Source organism: Delphinus delphis, chromosome 4 (genome assembly GCF_949987515.2).
Source record: "Delphinus delphis chromosome 4, mDelDel1.2, whole genome shotgun sequence".
Taxonomy (NCBI): domain Eukaryota; kingdom Metazoa; phylum Chordata; class Mammalia; order Artiodactyla; family Delphinidae; genus Delphinus; species Delphinus delphis.
The window spans coordinates 129,459,425-129,480,706 of record NC_082686.1 but is presented as its reverse complement, the minus strand read 5'-3'; positions in this window follow the sequence as shown (position 1 = coordinate 129,480,706).

Sequence of the window (21,282 nt, the reverse complement as noted above, 5' to 3'; positions counted from 1 at the left end):
GTTTCTCTAATAATTAGCAATGTTGAGCATCTTTTCATGTGCCTATTGGCCATCTGTATGTCTTCTTTGGAGAAATGTTTAGTTAGATCTTCTGCCCATTTTTTAATTTGCTTGATTTTATAATATTGAGCTGTATTAATTTTGGAAATTAATCTCATGTCGGTTGCATTATTTGCAAATATTTTCTCCCATTCGTGGGTTGTCTTTTCATTTTGTTTATGGTTTCCTTTGCTGTGTACAAGCTTTTAAGTTTAATTAGGCCTCATTTGTTTCTTTTTGTTTTTATTTTCATCACTCTAGGAGATGGATCCAAAAAGATATTGCTGCAATTTACGTCAAAGAGTGTTCTGCCTATGTTTTCCTCCAGGAGTTTTATAGTATCTGGTCTTACTTTTAGGTCTTTAATCTATTTTGAGCTTAGTTTTGTATGTGGTGCTAGAGAATGTTCTAATTTTTTTTTACATGTGGCTGTTCAGTTTTCCCAGCACCACGTATTGAAGAGACTGTCTTTTCTCTGTTGTATATTCTTGTCTCCTTTGTTATAGATTAATTGACCATAGATGCATAGATTTATTTCTGTGCTTTCTTTCCTGTTCCATTGATCTTTATTTCTGTTTTTGTGCCAATACCATACTGTTTTGATTACTGTACATTTGTAGTATAGTCTGAAGTCAGGGAGCATGATTCCTCCAGCTCCATTTTTTTCCCTCAAGATTGCTTTGGCTATTTGGAGTCTTTCTGAGTTTCCATACAAATTAAAAAATTTTTTGTTCTAGTTCTGTGAAAACTGGCATTGGTAATTTGATAGGGAATGCATTGAACCTGTAGATTGCCTTTGATAGTATAATTTTGATAATATTGATTCTTCCAATCCAAGAACACAGTAAATCTTTCCATCTGTTTGTGTTGTCTTCAATTTCTTTCATCAGCATCTTATAGTTTTGGGAGTACAGGTCTTTTGCCTCCTTAGGTAGGTTTATTCCTATTCCTAGGTATTTTATTCTTTTTGATGTGATGGTAAATGGGATTGTTTCTTTAATTTCTGTTTCAGATATTTTGTTGTTAGTGTATAGAAATACAACAGATTTCTGTGTATTAATTTTGTATCCTGTGACTTTATCAAATTTATTGATGAGCTCTAGTAGTTTTCTGGTAGCATCTTTAGGATTTTCTATGTATAGTATCATGTCATCTTCACACAGTGACAGTTTTACTTCTTCTTTTCCTATTTGGATTCCTTTCATTTCTTTTTCTTTGATTGCCATGGCTAGGACTTCCAATACTGTGTTGAATAATAGTGGTGAGAGTAGGCATCATTGTCTTGCTCCTGATCTTAGAGGAAATGCTTTCAGCTTTTCACTGTTGAGAATGATGTTAGCTGTCAGTTTGTCATAAATGGCCTTTATTATGCTGAGGTATGTTCCCTCTATGCCCACTTTCTGGAGAGTTTTTATCATAAATGGATGTTAAATTTTAACAAAAGCCTTTCTGCATCTATTGAGATGATCATATGGTCTTTATTTTTCAAGTTGTTAATGTGGTGTATCACACTGAACTTATTTACACACACAGATGAACTTATTTACAAAACAGAAACAGACCTACAGACATAGAAAACAAATTTATGGTTACCAAAGGGGAAAGAGGTGGGAGAGGGATAAATTAGGAAGTTGGGATTAACATATACAGACTACTACATTTAAAATAGATAACCAACAAGGACCTACTATATAGCACAGGGAACTATACTCAATATTCTGTAATAACCTATAGGGGAAAAGAATACATATTTTATATCTCAATCACTGTGCTGTACACCTGAAACTAACACACCCTTGTAAATCAACTATATTCAATAAAAAGTAGTGTATTTTGCTTGTGCCTATTCAGCAAGCAAGAGCGAATAGATCAAGTTTTACTCTTGGGCTTCCCTGGGGGTGCAGTGCTTAAGAATCCGCCTGCCAATGCAGGGTACACGGGTTCGAGCCCTGGTCCGGGAAAATCCCACATGCCGCGGAGCAACTAAGCCCGTGTGCCACAACTACTGAGCCTGTGCTCTAGAGCCTGGGAGCCACAACTACTGAGCCCACGGGCCTAGGGCTCATGCTCTGCAACAAGAGAAGCCACCACAATGAGAAGCCCACACACCACAACGAAGTGTAGCCCCCGCTCGCCGCAACTAGAGAAAGCCCGTGTGCAGCCTGCACGCAGCAACAAAGACCCAACTCAGTCAAAAATAAAAATAAATAAATTAACTAATTAAAAAAAAAACCTTTTACTCTTGAGGCAACGTTGTGAATAAGTCAACAACTTTAATTTGCCACCTACGTCACAACCAGAACAAAATACCTTTGGATGTACAAGAGTCAAACGTGCATTGCCACATTTTTCACTGTTTATATAATCTGAACTATATATAACACTATAACAAAAATAGACATAACCTGAAACCTTACCACCATGAATGTTTCGGTGTTCATATTAGAATGTTTAATAAACTCTAAAAATGAACATCTCCCATTTGCATTCACGCTTACTGGGTTACTCAGTTAGATTCAGATACTATACCTTCGAATAGCCAGTATAATATGTTCACTTGTTGCCTTGTTCCCTCCACTCCCGCTTCCTCTTTTCTAAAAATATTTCAAAATTCCCATCCATGGGTGGATTGTTGTGGTCCTTGTTCTTCTTAAGCCAGTCAGCATAATAGCCCAAGTGGATACTGATAAGCTATGTCAACCAGAAGGACAAATAAGACTAAGTTCTGGGATTCCAATTGTGGGAAGCAGACTTTCCCTTTTCTGTCGGAAACATGTGGCCTGGAAACCTTCTTGAAATGCCAAGAAGAATGTCTTTTGAGAATGGGGGAACCACTAAAGAAATATTGCTGAGGAATGAGGGGTAGCAACTACATTCCACTCACTTTTTTTTTTTTTTTTTCGGTACGCGGGCCTCTCACTGTTGTGGCCTCTCCTGTTGCGGAGCACAGGCTCCAGACGCGCAGGCTCAGCGGGCATGGCTCATGGGCCCAGCCGCTCCGCGGCACGTGGGATCTTCCCGGACCGGGGCACGAACCCGTGTCCCCTGCATTGGCAGGCGGACTCTCAACCACTGCGCCACCAGGGAAGCCCCACTCACATTGTTTTAATCACTGGATCAAACTTCTGAAACAAAACCTACTCTGGACTTTTCAGTGATGTGAGACAATAAATTCCCTGTATTGTTTAATCCAGTTTGAGCTGGATTTCCAGTAACTGAAATCTGGTTACTTGCAACCAGAAAAGAAGGAAGGAAGGAAGGAAGAAAGAAAGACAGTCAGACCTTGTTGGAGATAAACCTGAGAGTTTAAACACTCAGAAAAGCTGCTTGCCATTTTCAAAATGGGTACTTTGATCATCGTTTCAGTGGACTTTTAGACAAGGGCACATACTGGATGGCATTTTGTGCTTCTTGCTTCCATGCATTTGCTCATTTCTCTTAAGGCTCCGTTCAACTGACATTTTCTCCCAAGAACTCTTCTCTGAACCTGTCAGCACAGAGGGATTTGACAATCTTAAGACACACAAAATAGTCACTGTTAATGTTATTTATTATTTTTAACAGCCAAATTCTTCTTAATTGGTTGCAAACTCACAGAGGCAGGATTTGTCTGGTTCATATCTGCCCCACCAGGCCAAACACGACGCCTTGGCATCACAGGTCCTCAGAAAGGTTTGTTGAATGGGACAACGTTGTTTTCTTTCCCTAACCCTATAATGAAAGATATTATGATGCAATCCCCCCTTTTTTTCTTCTGGCTCTGATTTTAAGAAGCAACCACAACAAATTTTTCTATAAACCTCACCATTTAGAGGCAGCAGTTCCAGTCTGCAACCTCTGAAACCAAAACAGGAAAGGACACTATGTATTGATGTTAGAAATCTACAAATGCTTCAGTTTCAAATATTTTCCACTGTTTTTTTTTTTTTTTCCTTTCATCAAATGAAATCTTTCCATGTTTTCGCTCTCAGAGAGATTAAGCACATTTAATCTAATTATGCAACTCACTGACAAAAGCAATCTAAATGTGAAACACTCTGCTGGCTGTATTTCGCAGTTGCCATTGGAAACAGACAAGTTTGGAAAACTGCAAGTCAAGTCTGAGCCCCGGCATTAATCACGCCTCTGAGGGAAGGCACTACCTGGCTCTGTTCTTTCTTTCCTTTGTACGCGTGCTGCATGGGACTCCACAAATAACCGAAAACGATTGCACCAAGATGGGACTACCACATACATTGAAAAAATGGAGAAAAGCTCTAAAAGTTAAACAAACAAGCAAACAAACCACAAGCAAGTAATGCCCAACTTGCCAGGGTGTCTGAGACTTGATATCTTCTGAAGATAGGTAACACACAATTCATCTGATGTAGGATAATAACAGTCTTCCTGGCATTAAAAAAAATTCCCAATTCCATATATCCTTGGTAGGTCCTCAGGCTCACAATTCAACTTTAGGTATTATAGTTGGAGCTGTAGGTTTTGTCTCTCACCCTGGTAGTATGTTATATTCAGATACGGAAGAGATGAACTATAATACTTCCAAAACGTATTTCTTAATTATTTTTATTCACTTTGGGTTATCAAACGATGAACGGTAGGTTTTCTTCCCAAAAATAATTTTGCAGATTATTTTGAATTCTAGGCTGGGTTTATAGGACAGCTCCAAAACATGTTGGAAGTGGAAAACAGAATGCTGGCATCCACGTGGGAACATTAAGATGCACAAAATGGATTCCTTGAAACGAGAGCACTCAGCCATGTAAAGACGGCCGGTTTGACCAGTTTCTTCGCCCTCAACTTGCCAGCTTCTCCCGTGTGTTATCTGATTGGAAAGTCTTTGTAACTGAGTGACAGGTATGGCAAACTCCTGCAAGACAGCTTTTTGTAACAGAAACTGAGCTCTGTATTAATCTCTCCGTTAACTCTGAGCACCCAAGTGTTCATCTCAGCAGCTTGGACTGTTTTCCTGAGGTCTTCACCTCACAGCAGGCCCTACACTAATGTGTGCTACAGAGGAGGTGAGATTCTCTCTGGCCCTGGCTTCCTCCCCTTTTCTTCTGGCCTGGGATGTTGAGGTCCCAGAATGCCTTGAGGCAGGACCCACCCAAGGAATGGCTTGAATAGACTTTCTAATTTACACAAATCTTGAAATCATTAAGAATTCTGTTTCTACATTCTATTTCATGTCTCAGTCTTGTACTATTAGCCTCCACCCAAGACCTCCCAGCTGGAATCACAGTGCTTTTTAGCTGTAGGATTAGCATTGACAATTTCCATTCATTCATTTATTTATTCACTCATCCAGTTCTCTCTCCATGTTGTCACTGAACAAATATGTCTGTTGATCGCTGCTATAGATTGAATGTATATGCCCCACCCCCCAAATCCATATGTTGAAACCCAATCCCCAAATTGATGGTATTTGGAAGTGGGACCTTTGGGAGGGCTCCTCAAAACAGAGACTCCAGGGATCATCTTCCACCATGTGAGGACACAGCGAGAAGACTGCAGGCTATAAACCAAGAAGAGGGCTCTCACCAGACACCAAATCAGCCAGCACGTTAACCTTGCACTTCCCATGCTCTAGGCTGTCAGAAATGAATGTTTGTGCTTTATAACCCACCCAGTCTCTTTGGTATTCTGTTAGAGCATCTTGCACTAAGACAATCTTGTACCATACACAGTACTGCGATACAGTGATAAGCACAGTACTGTGAATGCAGCGATAAGCAAAAGCAGACACAGTCCTGTCCACAGGGATCTTACGGTCCACTGAGGGTAGGAGATAAGCACCTCCCACCCCTCGTAATAAATTTAAAATTAGAAACGAGGTAGGTTCTATGAAGACAAGGGACATGGGGCTATGAAAGAGCTTATCAGGTTGAAGCAGGGAGGGGTGGGGGGAGCAGGAAGGCTTTGTCCCAGAAAAATTCCCGCTTGTGTGAGGTGAGTTGGAATTATGCTGACAAAAGAGTGAGTAGGAGTGAGTTTTGGATGGGGAGAGCATTTCATGCAGAGGGAGCTATCCACAAAGCTCCTCTGGTAGGAAGAGGCTGGGAAAGGGAACTGAAGTAAGAGCAGTTTGACAAGAGCACAGACAGTGAGAAGAAATAGGATGGGAGAGGATTTGGAGGAGGCCTTGTAGATCAGGATAAAGATTCTGATGAGTAGGCTAAGAGAAATGACTGAAGGCTTTAAATTGTGACAGTGGAATGGCCAGACTTACGCTTAAAGATCACCTCGGCTACTATGTTGAAAACAGGTTAGAGTAGAAGTGGGAGTGAGATGGGCAATGACAGTCCTGGTGCAGATGAAGATCCCAGGATCGTGGTGGTGGATATAAACAGTAGTGGAGGGGTGTCGGAGATTTTCCAAGGCATATTCATTGGCATAGTAATGGACTGTGTATGATGTGTAAAGGAGAGGATTCTGGAACTGAACTTTCTGACTAGTTCAGTCACTCACAGAGAGGGGAAACTGGAAGAGAGTCCATCTGGAGGAGAAAACCATAAAGGCAGTTGTGGACAATTTGAATTGAGACATTTAACCGGCTACGTCCAGTAGGCATTTGGACGTGCGGGTCTCAGGTTCAGGGGAGCGATCTGGGCTGCTGCAATTACACTGTAATTGTAATCACGGCTGGATTTGTGGATCACTGATGTATATATAGGTGCTAATTGCATTCACAAGTACGGATGAGCTCCCCTGAGGAGATGCTGTGGACTGAGAAGACAGGACGACCTAGGGCTGAGAATGTTCCAACATTTAATGGCCAGACAGGAGAAAGGGAAATTATTAAAGAGATTGAGAAAGGTTGTCAGACAAATTAGGAGAAAACCAGGAAAACCAGGAGAGAATAGTGGCTGATATTCTCCATTCGTCTTTCCACCCTCCTTCATGCTGTCCTGTGCCCTGGGGAGCTCATTTCTATGAGTTGCCTCAGCCTGATGCTGGGCTCAGCCAATGAGAGAAGAGAGAGATGAGATCGATTTCCCTGGTGTCTTCCTGTTCTGCTGTGGTATTACAGTGGTTCCATTCTTCTAACATCAACAGTTTGTATCTTAGAGTGAGTTAAAGAGTACATTGAAGGACAAAAGAGAGAGAGAGGAAGAGAATATGTATTGATGAGTCTTCGGAGGCACTCTGTGTGGCCTTAAGCAGAAGAATGCAGCCATGTCAAATCACAGCACGGCAGATTGGGTTTGAGGCTCCCTACGTACAAAACGTCTGTTGAGATCTGCCTGTCTTCTGTCTTGATCCCTTTCCGCATCTCTCATATTACTCTTTAGCTTACTCCAATCTGTCAACTTATCAACATCTTGCATAAAGGAGAAGAGTCATAGGAGAGTAGCTGGAGGTGAACATGGGCTCAGAGGAGAGTTCAACAACAACAACAATCCTTAATCAGGTCAAGAAGTATAGTTAAAGCTTCGGGATCAGCATTTGGTGGAGATTTGAACTAGCTTAGTTGCTACAGGTCTGGTGTCTGGTGGGCAATGGAAGAGCCTTGCACGCACACCCAAACAACCTGAAATCTGTTGCTGTTCTCCATTCCTCCCCCTGGTGTCCCAACGTGTGTGATCAGGTCCCTGCTTGCTTACCTTGTTTGCTTCTCTGGGCAGCAGTGTCTTGACCAAAATAAAGAAGTGGTCTATTTAGTCCTAATAACCCTAATGGCTGGAGGGTTCTTAATTTGAAAAGTTTCAGCAGCAAAAAGAGAAATTAATTAATAATGGCTAAGCCTACATTTTTGGAGAACTATATAAAGTGTTCTGTAGAGTTAATAATGAATCATGAATAATGAATTGTGAAATGAATATTCATATCTTCCTTTTTAAGTCACTGCTAAAGCTTCGAGCCAAGTGAAGTTATATATTTACCTCTGATCTTGGTTTCTTTTCTTGGGTTATCTGTGCTGTTGTGATATATGCCCCCTGCCTTGTGCCTGTCTGTGCTAGGAAAGGGATATCCTTGAGTCTGTGCCTTAATTACCAATTACAGAGGGTTAAAAAATTTTTTTTATTATTGTTCTGAGTTCACTAAGTATAGAAACACTTCCACTATTTTTAAAGGAGGTGGCTTCTATCCAGGCTTTCTGCTAAATGCCTTCTGATAATTCTAATTATTCCCTGGAAATGGCTTCCATTTTCATTTGCTGGAATGCAACTTTTGGCTTTTTAAAAAATACTCTCTATTGCCTCTGTGTTCTACCTGCGCGTTGCAACGTGAGGGGATTTATTTCACTTATTTTGTGAGGGAAAGAAAGTAATTTGCAGTTTGAGCTTGAACTGCAAAAGATCTCCCACTGCGCAAGAAGAGTAATGCCATGGTAATTCCTGTCGGAGTCTGTTAAACATCCTTCCTGGAGGCAGAAGCTCAGGAGTTTGCTTTAGAGCCAATATCATGTGGGTTATTTAGATACCAAAACGTGAATATAAACAAAGGAGTTTTAACAAGTGAGGGTACAGAAATGGAGTTTAAGACGCAATTGGATTTCAAATCTGAAATATTCCAATTCCAAATTCTTCAGTTCCCTAGGTGTTTGATACTCGGGGAATAAAACAGTCCTCATAAATTTTACGCTGTCAGGGCTTCTTATGATGTTGAAAGCCAGTGGGCCCATGGCCACCTACACAGAGTGGGAACAAAATAGTCTGTTAAAAAAAAAACAGTCTGTGGATTTGGATCAGAAATTGCCCTCCTGGCTTAGCACTTCTATTCTTACTCACCCATGGCCTGAACTCCAGACCCTGCCCAGGTGTCTGCTTCCTGACTGCTTTTCGTTCGTTAGCTGAAATTTCCTGGATTCTACTAAATTAACATATGCCATTATCTGAAGATGTTCGGCCAAGACTTAAATGTCAAGTAGGAGACTCAAGATACGCTTTCTTTCAATTCATGAGGACGGCCTCACTCTAAACATCATGGGCTACAAACATATGTTTGTTCTTAAAATTAAGAAGAGAGTATATATGCCTTGAAGAGTGTTGTTATAATTAAGTAAATAAGATTTTTGCAGCCATTTGGAGATTTTAACAAAGTGTGAATTTTTTTTTTCTGCCAAGTCACCCGTGTAATGGGACTGTATTGCAATATAATTACAAATTTAATTTGCAAAATCTTGAAGTTGGCTTTCGTCTTTTTTATAGTTTAAATGAGATCTTTTCATTAGTTTATGCTTACTAAAGTAATAAAACATAGAAAGTATTAATTTTTGACCAATATTAACAAACTGAATTTTCTCAAAACTTTTGTTGTTTAATGATTTTATATATTTTGAGATCTTTTTTAGGTGCATACAAATTAGAATCATTACCTTTTCTTGGTTAATTGGCACTTTAAAAATTATCAGTCTCTTGGAAGGAAAAAGCAGCCTCAAATGGGGGTTTCTTCCAATCACAGATCTTAGCCTTTCAATTTCTCTCTGTATCATTAGTTACTTGATGCCTCAAACATATATTTTATGTTTAATTTATCTTTTCTAACTGTTCTCAGTGAGTATATTTGTACAAAACAACTTAGTTAGTCATTGCCTGATGAGGAATTAAACAAAATACATTTTATTAAACTGCACAGACATTGAATCTGCAATAAACACACACATCATTCCAAACTAAATACTGTAATTCAAGAGGAATATTTAATATCAATTATTTGGTTACTTGTTTTTATTGAAACAAAAGTGGCTAGTTCAGTGCCAACTGGATTTGTTATTTTCCAAACATTTTTCCAAAGCATATATGCAGATGATGATGAATAGAGTAATTTAGAGGAAAAGCACTATGAAAAAAGTATTTTCAGATGTTAATGTATTTTCAGGGAGGGATTATGTAAAACTGCTGCAATACTTTATATTGTTGTGACTGTCTAGTGATATTAAAAAAAAAGAAATATGCATTAAAAAATTTTCATTTCTACTTAATTTTTTTCTACTGTAAAAGCAAAATAAAATTTTTGTCAAGTATACTACACAGGTCATGCTTTATACTTCTGTTTGATCACATCTAGAGGTAAATGTCAAGTGTCCTATTATTGGTGAAGCAAGTTTGATTACCTGTTTAAAGTGATGTCTTCCCCATCTCTCCACTGTAAAAATATATTCTTCTTCCTTTGTTATTAAGAAATTTGTGGGAGTGACATAAGATTTATGGATATAGTCTTCTCCAACAGGATTATAAGCAATATAACTGGTTAGTGATAACTGGTGATCTTTGCTGAATGAATTTATAAATTGTGGGTTATAAAATGATGATTTTCTAATTCTATCATTCTTTCTCTTAGCTGGCATTTGTTAAAGAAGATTCTTTTTTGAGAATCACAGAAGAGCTCTTTCTCCCCAGCCACTGTCTGTAAGCAGCACTGGCTCCAGGTGACCCTGGCATACATGCTCAGTCCTGTATTCCACACAGAATAGCCCTTTGGTAGTTCAACTACCCCTTCAACAATAATCCCTTCAATCTTGCTTTTTACTTAAGTTGATCGGTCAGTTTTTAAAGTTGGCACCATGGGCTTCCCTGGTGGCGCAGTGGTTGAGAGTCCGCCTGCCGATGCAGGGGACGCGGGTTCGTGCCCCGGTCCGGGAAGATCCAACATGCCGCGGAGCGGCTGGGCCTGTGAGCCATGGCCGCTGAGCCTGCGCGTCCGGAGCCTGTGCTCTGCAACGGGAGAGGCCGCAACAGTGAAAGGCCCACGTACCGCAAAAAAATAAATAAATAAATAAATAAAGTTGGCACCAATTTACAAAACCACTAGCAGTGTTTGAAGATACCAGTTTCTCTGTACAATATTGCATTTTTCTCTGTCAAATACTAAACGAGCCTTAAAGTAATTATATCTAATCTATAAAAAAGATTTTCACTGACTGGAAATACGAGCCTAAATTGTAAAAAGATTAAGATGTTACTGTTGTTTCTATTTAAACATTTTATCAATTTCTTAATTCTTAGAACAAGAAGTAAAATCTACTTGGACAATTCCACAAATATTCGCTGAGCAGGTAGTTAGGGATTTGAAACTTAATAAACTAATAAGAACCTGCTGTATAAAAAATAAATAAAATAAAATTCAAAAATTCAAAAAACATATTGATGCTAAGACATGAAAAATAAAAAATGAGTGCGGAAGAAAGACTTGTATCTTTGTAGCTTCCAACCCAGTAGAAGAGACAAACTAAATATGCAATTACATTACAAAGAGCTTGCATTTCAAAGAATCTCAGGTACTTTTTTTTTTTTTTTGCAGTACGCGGGCCTCTCACTGTTGTGGCTTCTCCCGTTGCGGAGCACAGGCTCTGGACGCGCAGGCTCAGCGGCCATGGCTCACGGGCCCAGCCGCTCCGCGGCATGTGGGATCTTCCCGGACCGGGGCACGAACCCGCGTCCCCTGCAGCGGCAGGCGGACTCTCAACCACTGCACCACCAGGGAAGCCCTCTCAGGTACTTCGATGCTTTTTCAATTACCTTATACCAGAAGCTCCCAGCAGAAAGTTTTCACACAACTGTGTCATAACTGCCACCTGGCGGGCAATAACTGTAAGATGTTATCAATTATACGACACCTCCTCATTTCAGAAATGTAAAAATATGAGAAAATGTACATCTTGGAATTCATGGAAAATAGCAGCAGGCACTTTGATAAAGAAGCTGGGAAAAACACAGAAACAGCCATGGACATGGACGTCCACAGTAGAAGAAGTCTTTCTGAAGGAAGTAAGGTCTAGTCTGAGACGTGAAGGCTGAGCAGGGGGATGTGAAGGGAGTAGACAAGAGGGTTCCAGGCAGAAGTCAATTTCCATGACATTTTCCTCATCTTTGAATTTGGGGGTTTTGAGATCAGATTAGAATACATGCATGTATTTTAGTACTTTATTTTGTTTTAGTAGCAATTTTTGAACGGAAATTCTATCTGGAAGCCAAATACATACGTAACACACATAAAGGGGTAGTTGCTTTCATCAAAAGAGTGTGGGTGAGGTTGAGCTCTATCCATTTCCCTCCACTCTTTCCCTTAAGGGGGTTCCTAGGAGTGTGGTTTGAAAGCCACTGGACTAAATGATCCCAGGATCCCTTCTACTTTTAATGGTCTATAATTCAATGCGACCAGCTCATTTAGACACTACCTGAAGCTCAATTCAGCTTCAGAAGTTTACACAACTGGTAAGTGACAAAGGTGGGCTTCAATACCAGATAACCTGATTCTAACATTCAAACTTAAAAAAAAAATTTTTTTATTGCAGTATAGTTGATTTACAATGTTGTGTTGGTTTCAGGTGCACAGCAAAGAGAATCAGTTATACATATACATATATCCACTCTTTTTTTTTTAAATTCTTTTCCATATAGGGCATTACAGAGTATTGAGTAGAGTTCCCTGTGCTATACAACAGATTCTTATTAGTTATCTGTTTTATATGTAGTAGTGTGTATATGTCAATCCCAATCTCCCAATTTATATTTTCCCCCATTTCTCCCCTGGTAACGATAAGTTTGTTTTCCACATCCATGACTCTACTTTGTTTTGTAAATAAGTTCATTTGAACACTTTTTTTAAGATTCCACATAGAAGCGATATCATATATGTCTTTCTGTGTCTGACTTACTTCATTCAGTATGACAATATCTAGGTCCACCCATATTGCTGTAAATGGCATATTTCGTTCTTTTATATGGCTGAGTAATATTCCATTGTATACATGTACCACATCTTCTTTATCCATTCATCTGTCGATGGACACTTAGGTTGCTTCCATGTCCTGGCTATTATAAATAGTGCTGCAATGAACACTGGGGTGCATGTATCTTTTTGAATTATGGTTTTCTCTGGGTATATGCCCAGGAGTGGGACTGCTGGGTCATATGGTCGTTCTACTTTAGTTTTTTAAGGAACCTCCATACTGTTCTCCATAGTGGCTGTATCAATTTACATTCCCACCAACAGTGCAGGAGGGTCCAACATTCACACTTTTAACCTCACATTATACTGACTCCAATTGTGTTATTGCTATATTTTTTCTATATGTAAAATGGGGATAACATTATATTCTAAGGTCATTGAAGAACAAATGAGCTTCATCTATTTGTGTATGAGTGGTGTTTGGGTGTGCCCATATAGACATTGTTTCTTTATCACTGCATAACAAATTACCCAAATTCTGTACCTTCAGAAAATACTAATTTTAGGGGACTTCCCTGGTGGTCCAGTGGTTAAGAATCCGCCTTACAATGCAGGGGACGCGGGTTCGATCCCTGGTTGGGGAACTAAGATCCCACATGCTGCGAGGCAACTAAACCCACACGCTCTAGGCCCCACATTCTAGACCCTGTGCACCACAACTACTGAGTCCACGCTCTCTGGAGCCCGCGCACCACAACTAGAGAGAAGCCCGCACGCTGCAACGAAGAGACTGCACGCCACAACGAAAGATCCTGCATGCTGCAACGAAGACCCCATGTGCTGCAACTAAGACCTGATGCAACCAAATAAATAATAATAAAAAAAGAAAATCCTAATTTTATATATTACATGACTTGGGAATTTAGACAAGATTTGGCTCCACATGGTGTAGACTGGGGTTGCTCAGTGTTATGCAGACTGCCTGGTCTACGCTAGAGGTTTTCCTAGCACACCTGGTGGCTTAGTAGGTATGGCTGGAAGGCTGAACTCTGTTGGGTCCTTCTCCTCGATATGGCCTCAGGCTTTTCCACTTGGTCTCTCCTCTTTTACCTAGTGGCTCTGGGTGTCAAGAGTGAATCTTCTAAGAGAGAGAAAGTGAAAGCTTTCAGTCTCTTAAGGCCTGGGCCCAGAGACTAACATAGTGTCACTCCCGCCATATGCTACTTGTCTGCGCAGTCACAGAACCAACCACATTCAAGGAACGGGGATGCAGATCCGATCTTTTGCTGAGAGGAATATCGGAGAATTTGAAACCATCTTCAATCTGCCACAGACTCAGCTGCGGAAGAAGTCCCTCAGGGCACAGCCAGCAAGCCCAGATGGACTGTAGTCTGGATTTATATTTTCCCCCTTGCTTTCAGGGGTGTGGAAATTACAGTATGCTAGAGGATTTATGAGGCAATTCACTTAGTTACCCAAGTGTGAAGATCGTTCTTTATCTTGGGAAGGGAGAGGCTGATTATAGGAGCTGCTAAGGCCTGTTTAAGGAAATCACTAGTCTCGGGAAAAGTGGGAGACCAGTTTGAATAAAATAACTGGGGCAGGGCAGAAGAAGGTAGATATTGTTTTAGATAGAAAAGGTTTAAGGTGGAATGTTCTTTCACTGTGGCTCAGGAAATTACCTTGCTGTCAAATATGGAGTTTTTTGATAGAGGAAAGGTATATTCCAGTGTCTTCTTTAAGAGACGGGACTGTGGTAACCTCTGAGGAAAGAGGACTAGTTATATCAATGCTTATGATTACCCTGGGAAGAAACGAGGAGGTAGGAAGAGCTGGCCTAGCTTTACGAATGTCAGGTGGAAGGTCAAATGGAACAAGTGAGATGGTAACAGCTGCCACGTGAATGGAGAGAAGCCACTTGAGGCTTGAAAGGAAGGGGGAAAATAGTAGATTTCACTTCAGGAATTAATATATGCAAGTTGTGGATTTTGCAAGGGATGTGAGGGAAAGTAAAGGTGGAATTGGGTGTAATGTAGCAAGAAAATAAGAAGCGAGCTCTTGCAGACAAAAAAGAAACAGTGGACGTGGCTTTGTGAATAGAGGAGAAAAGGAAGAGGGGAAAAAAGTGTAGAAGAGCTAATGGATGGAAAGACCAAATCAAATGAGGCCAACAGGCCTGAAGCAGACGAGCAAAGGCCCTAGAAGTAGAAATATAGTTGGAGGAAGTAGAAGAATCTGACAGAAGCTGAGGTTAATTAGAGGGTTAAAGAGAAGACTGCAATTATTATATTACAATGCCATTATTGTTATCTTTATTGTTGTGGTTATTGTTGTTATTATTATTTCTTCGTAATTTCCCAGAGCGGTTTTTTCAAACCTTTTCAACTCCTTAAACTCTAATCTTGGGCTTCCCTGGTGGCGCAGTGGTTGAGAGTCTGCCTGCCGATGCAGGGGACACGGGTTTGTGCCCCGGTCCAGGAGGATCCCACATGCCATGGAGCGGCTGGGCCATGCCGTGAGCCATGGCCGCTGAGCCTGCATGTCCGGAGCCTGTGCTCCGCAACGGGAGAGGCCACAACAGTGAGAGGCCCGCATACCGCAAAAACAACAACAACAACAAAAAGACAAAAAAAGCCTCGAATCTATTCTCAGCCAGTGACAGTATCTCCTACTCTGTTGAGAAGAGTGAGGTGAGTGATATGAACTCCATCAACTTCCTTCAAGTTTACGTCAAATTGTCTCTGCATTTAGTGATCGTCTCTTCTTTTTTCTAATTTTAAAATGTCCCTTCTTTTTCAAGGTACCCTTGATGCCACTCCCTCTTATCTGCTGTAGGAGCTCTTTAATTATCCGTTTCTTTCTTACATATTCAATGCCTCTTACTCTTCCAACCTCTTTGCTTCTGAGGAGAAGCACTTTCCTGTCTCTCCTGGGCCAAAATTATCTTGTTCCTCTATCTGCTATTACCATGGAGTATACATTTTTATATCTTTCACTTCACTACAAAGCTTCTTGTAAAAGAAGTCTACATATGTTCAATCTACAGGTTAACTATTTAAAATTTTTAAGTGGGAAAGAAAAAGTGTTCCGTTTCAAAAGAAGGGAAAATCATGCAGAAGAGGAGATATAGCAACTCTTACTACACTTCAGCCAAAGATGAGGACAGTGGAGCCAGTTACCAATGGTTCTTGGTGGATGAAAGAGGTGAGGGGAAGGACAGAGTGGATTCATTGCATTTGCAGAGTCTATTCTGAAGAAAGAGAAAAAGGTAGACGGGAGAGTCACAATCATGGTGGTGAAGGCCATACTAAATCTGATACCATGGAAAATGAGAAATATATGAAAAGTAACACACACACTCATGAAAGAGAAACAGAATAAGGGACATGTGTGCCTGGGCGGATGTGCATATGTGTATATGCCTTTGGGGGTGTGTGTGTATTTTATAAGAAATTGATAAGACAATATTTTTGAAATTTTGTCAGTTTGAAAGATAAATTATAAATACATTCCATATATAGTAAGTATTAATCTTAAGCCACATGGCCAAATCTGTAAGAATAGCGCATTACTTTATTTCCTTCAAATCAACTTAAACCCTAACCTGGTTTCTCCATTCTGAGAATTGGCTGAGAAATGTGGTATCAATCCCGATTGTGACTCTCTCCTCTTTCTAGGATCAGGCAGGAATTCAGAGGTCTACATGGTACTTAGAAAACAAAGGCAGGGTCTCGAAACTCTAGTTCATTGTGGTTTTTACTGATACCCTCATGAGCCAAGCGCCCATGGACCCTTGAAATTCATCAATTCTATTATTTGATGCCACCTGCGGAACAAAACTGTCTGGGCTTGCCACTCTCTGGGCCTTTGCCAGGGAGCAGGATGTAGATCTTTTTGAACTCCCTCTCCTTCCAAACTGCTCCCCAGCCTGCCAAGATACATGTCCCACTCCCAACACAGACACAGATGCACACCCCCCTCAAAGGGACTCCAGGAGAACCAGCATAGTATACCTGATGAGTACAGACCTTCACCAAAGATTACCTTCCAGCCCTACAATATCCACGTGGAGTCGGGTTCGGGCTCGAGGGTAGGTAAGAGCTATAACTTGGACTCTGTTTACTCCTGACGCAGGGTAAAAGCAGAGTATAAACACACAGACAACGACACAAACGTGTAGGTGCAGCTCTCCACTGCCCCCTTGTGGCAGGCAGATGCACACCCAATCTCTGGGGTCTTGACAGCCCCTGAGAAAGGAAATGTCTGCCAGGTTGGAGATAGGTTCGCTGCCTTTTATATTTCCAGCCACATCAGCGGCCAGAAGCAACAGGTTACCATAAAAGGAATACTTCAGCCTCCCTCGCAAACCACGTGAACCGGATCAGAAATCTGGGTTCCAGGCCTTGGAACGGTTGCTTTGCCAGCACATAGACTTTCCTTGAGTTTCCCACTTAAATCTGCTTAGGGACTTCTGTGGGCAGCCCTGGCAGCGGCCACCACGCTGAGGGAAGGATATTACAAAGAGCCTGTCTACCTTCTTGGAAAGGGAGACGGGAAAATGCAGAAGAAAAAACAATAACTTCTGCCAAACATATGTAAATATCTTAGTATCTTTTACTATGTAGGGGGAGAAAATTCAAGTGTGTATGTAAAAATGTTCTCATAAATGGATTGTTGCCCTCGGACATATTTGAATTGTTTTTCAAATTATAGCTTCCAAATATCCTGAGTAAGGTTTATGACAAAGATGTAACTTCCGTTTAGACAGTTGGATTTGTAGCAGTTTATTTTAATCGTCTATTCTAGGAAATCATTTCCGGCATAATGAGTAAGATAATATCTTATTTTGAGCCTGAGTATTGCTACTGAAAGAGAAATATTGTCAAAACCCATAATTAACTGGCAGTAACTAACTAGAATTATATACTGAGATACTGGCTACAGTAATTGCTCAATTAATGTCGTGCGTTTTCTTTGAAAACAGCAGTTTGATTGATTAGATTTCCGAAGCACCTTTACTTGGAACATTTAGGGAAATAATCAATAGAGATCAGTTGCCAAACTCTAATATTCAATCTATAGTTTAAGCAATTATTTCTAGTTCCTTTTATAAGTTACATAATTCTCTTCATTTATGATATAGCAACACAGGCTTTAATAGGAAATTAGGGCTTAAGGTATCCACCATTCTCAGTAAGGCATGGGTTTTGAGTTTTCTCTCAGTGGCATGGAATGGATTTATACTGAGGAATTCGTGTCTCTCCACAGTTTCTCCGGTGACTAATTACACATATCTGTAGTTGGCGGACTGTCATCAGAGTGTTGTCCCATAAAGTCGCTGCACTATAAGAGGGACTAGAACACAGCAATCTGTTAAGCTAACCAGAAGTTAATTCCCCCACCCCCAATGTAAATCTCCTGAAGGGCAGAGTAGGAAAAATGGAAAAGGGCAATATGTGAAAAGATAATGGCTGATCATTTCTTAAATGTGATGAAACACACAAATTTAGAGATTCAGTAATCACAACAAATTCCAATCATACTTGGATAAACCATGGTAGAGTGACAGAAGTCTAAAAGTAAAGAAAAAATTTTAAAAACAGAGAGGACAGATGCTATTAAAAAAAAAAGACTAATAGCAGACTTCTTAACAATAATAACAGATCCAGAATGTGGTGGAGAAATTTATTTAAACTGTTGAGGCAAAATAAACATCAATGTAGAGCTGTAACCTATGCTAAATTTTTAAGAAAGAAAATAAAGACATTTTCAGACATAGAGAATTGAAAAAAAATGCAACCACTAGGCACTCACTAAAGGAAAACTTAGGAGATGTACTTGAGGATACAGTGTTTCTTTTAAGGAGTGAGAAAAATGTTCTAAAATTGATTGTGGTGATGGTTGCAAAACTCTGAATACCCGAAAACCTGTTGTATTGTACTCATAATTGTGTACAAATGGGTGAACTGCATGATGTGTGTAGAGGGTTGAATAACGTCCCCCCGCAAATTCACGTCTACCTGGAACCTCAGAATGTGACCTAATTTGGAAATAGGGTCTTTGCAGACGTAATTAGATAAAGTTCTCAAGATGAAATTATCCTGGATTTAAGATGGGTTGCAAATCCAATGACTAGTATCCTTATAAGAAGAGGAGACACACAGAGACAGAGAGAGAAGACCAGGTGAAGATGGAGTCAGAGAGTGAGTTATGCCGCCACAAGCGGAAGAACACTGGAAGCCATCAGAAGCTGGAAGAGGCAACAAATGGATTTTGCCCTAAAGGCTCTGGAGGAAGTGAAGACCTGCTACCATCTTGATTTCACACTTCTGGCCTCTGCAACTGTGAGAGAATGCATTTATATTGCTTTTGCTTTAAGTGGTAATTTGTTATGGCAACCGCAGGAAACTAATACAGTATGTGAATTATATGTCACTAAAGCTGATACACATGATGTTCTTGAAGAAGAAAGTAAAATTTGCAAGATTTATGAGAGGCAAGGAGGACTGATGAGCAAGGAAATATATAGGTAAATCTGGAAAAAAATAATTTGATGGTATAAATACTAATATTTGATTTGGATAATTAAGATATAAATAGTTAGCAAAATTAACATGTAAAATGAAGGGGAGATGATAGGAATTAAAGGTAAAATATTTGTGTTTGGGAGGAGCTTTAAAATATTGAACAATTTTACCGTCAACAGATGAATGGATAAAGAAGATGTGGCACATATATACAGTGGAATATTACTCAGCCATAGAAAGAAACAAAATTGAGCTATTTGTAGTGAGGTGGATGGACCTAGAGTCTGTCATGCAGAGTGAAGTAAGTCAGAAAGAGAAAAACAAATACCGTATGCTAACACATATATATGGAATCTAAAAAAAAAAAAAAGTTTCTGAAGAACCTACGGGCAGGACAGGAATAAAGACACAGACATAGAGAATGGACTTGAGGACACGGTGTGGGGGCAGGGTAAGCTGGGATGACTGAGTGGCATGGACATATATGCACTACCAAATGTAAAATAGATAGCTAGCGGGAAGCAGCCGCATAGCACAGGGAGATCAGCTCGGTGCTTTGTGACCACCTAGAGGGGTGGGATAGGGAGGGTGGGAGGGAGACGCAAGAAGGAGGAGATATGGGGATATATGTATATGTACAGCTGATTCACTTTGTTATAAAGCAGAAACTAACACACCATTGTAAAGCAATTATACTCCAATAAAGATGTTAAATAAATAACTAGCTTAGGACCTAAAAAGAAAAAAATATTGAACAATTTTAGATGTTAAAATAAGTTTGCATGTTGAAATCTTAAGGTTAACAACTAAATGAATATAAATAGTGTATGTAATTTTTGAAACAGTTTAAAGAAAAAATGAAATTAAAAAATTAAACTCACAAAGGAAGAAAGGGAGAAAAGAGGCTAAAATCGCCACTAGAAGACAGATGTTGTCAGGTTGGATTAAGAAAAACAGGGTTTAAGATATGCTGTCACCAAGAGGTATCTCAAACGGAAAAGGACACACAAGTCAAAATGAAAAGACAGAAACAGTTCCAAGGTGACTATTTTGATTTGCACTGAACTCTCTGCTTTTGTGTATGTTTGAAAATGTCCACAATAAAAAGGAAAGTCAAAGAAAAATGATGTCGTTGGAAGCGTGACAGATATTTAAAATATTGTAGGAGTTTCTTGTGAACAAATATATGCCAATGAATAAAAGGTCATAGACAAAATGAACAATTTCCAAGAAAACATAACTTCACAAAACTCAAAGTACAAGAAACCTTAGTACTCACGTGACTATTAAAGCAGCAGTTAAAACATAATGTCACAAAGAAAATAGTAGACACCTATACTTTCACTAGTGAGTTCTATCAAGTTTGCATGGAGGACTGAATTGCAACACTTTAAAACTTTTCCAGACAATATTAAAAGAGCGAACACTCCTCAACTCATTTTATGAGGTTAGTAAACTCTGAAGCTAAAACCAGACTAGGACATTATAATGAAAGAAAACTACAGGACAGTCTCATTCAAAAACATATATTCAAAAATTCCTAAACAAAATATTAGCACAGAATCCAGCAAAATAAAGTGTGAAAATACAAAAACATGTTCAAGTTGCATATATTGTAAAACATATCCTGTGCTAAAAACTGGGCTACTGTAGTTTTTTAATCTATTGCAGGAGCTCATCAAAACCACCAAACCCTTTCTGGTTTCTCTCTCTGTTTACATTTGTACTAGTAGAGTCTCTTTGCTCAAATCAGGCTTTTGTTTTCAGTTCCTACCAGGATTTGGCAAATGCCCCAGGGAAGAAAATTACCAGTGACCAGTGATCAATATCTCACCTAGGAATGACTCTTCTGTCTTTGGAATTTTAGTTTACCTAATCCTAATTGTTTCTACAGTTCTTCATTTTCACTGCTTTTTGGTACACTGTATTCAATTGAATGAATATAGTACCACTTCTTTATCCATTTACTTTCTATGGACATGCATTGTTTTCAGTATTTGGCTGAAATATGAATATTACTGTGGACATTTGGCACATCTTCTGAAGCACATGAGGGGACATACCTAACAGTGGAATTGCTGAGTAATAGGATATGTGTGTGTTC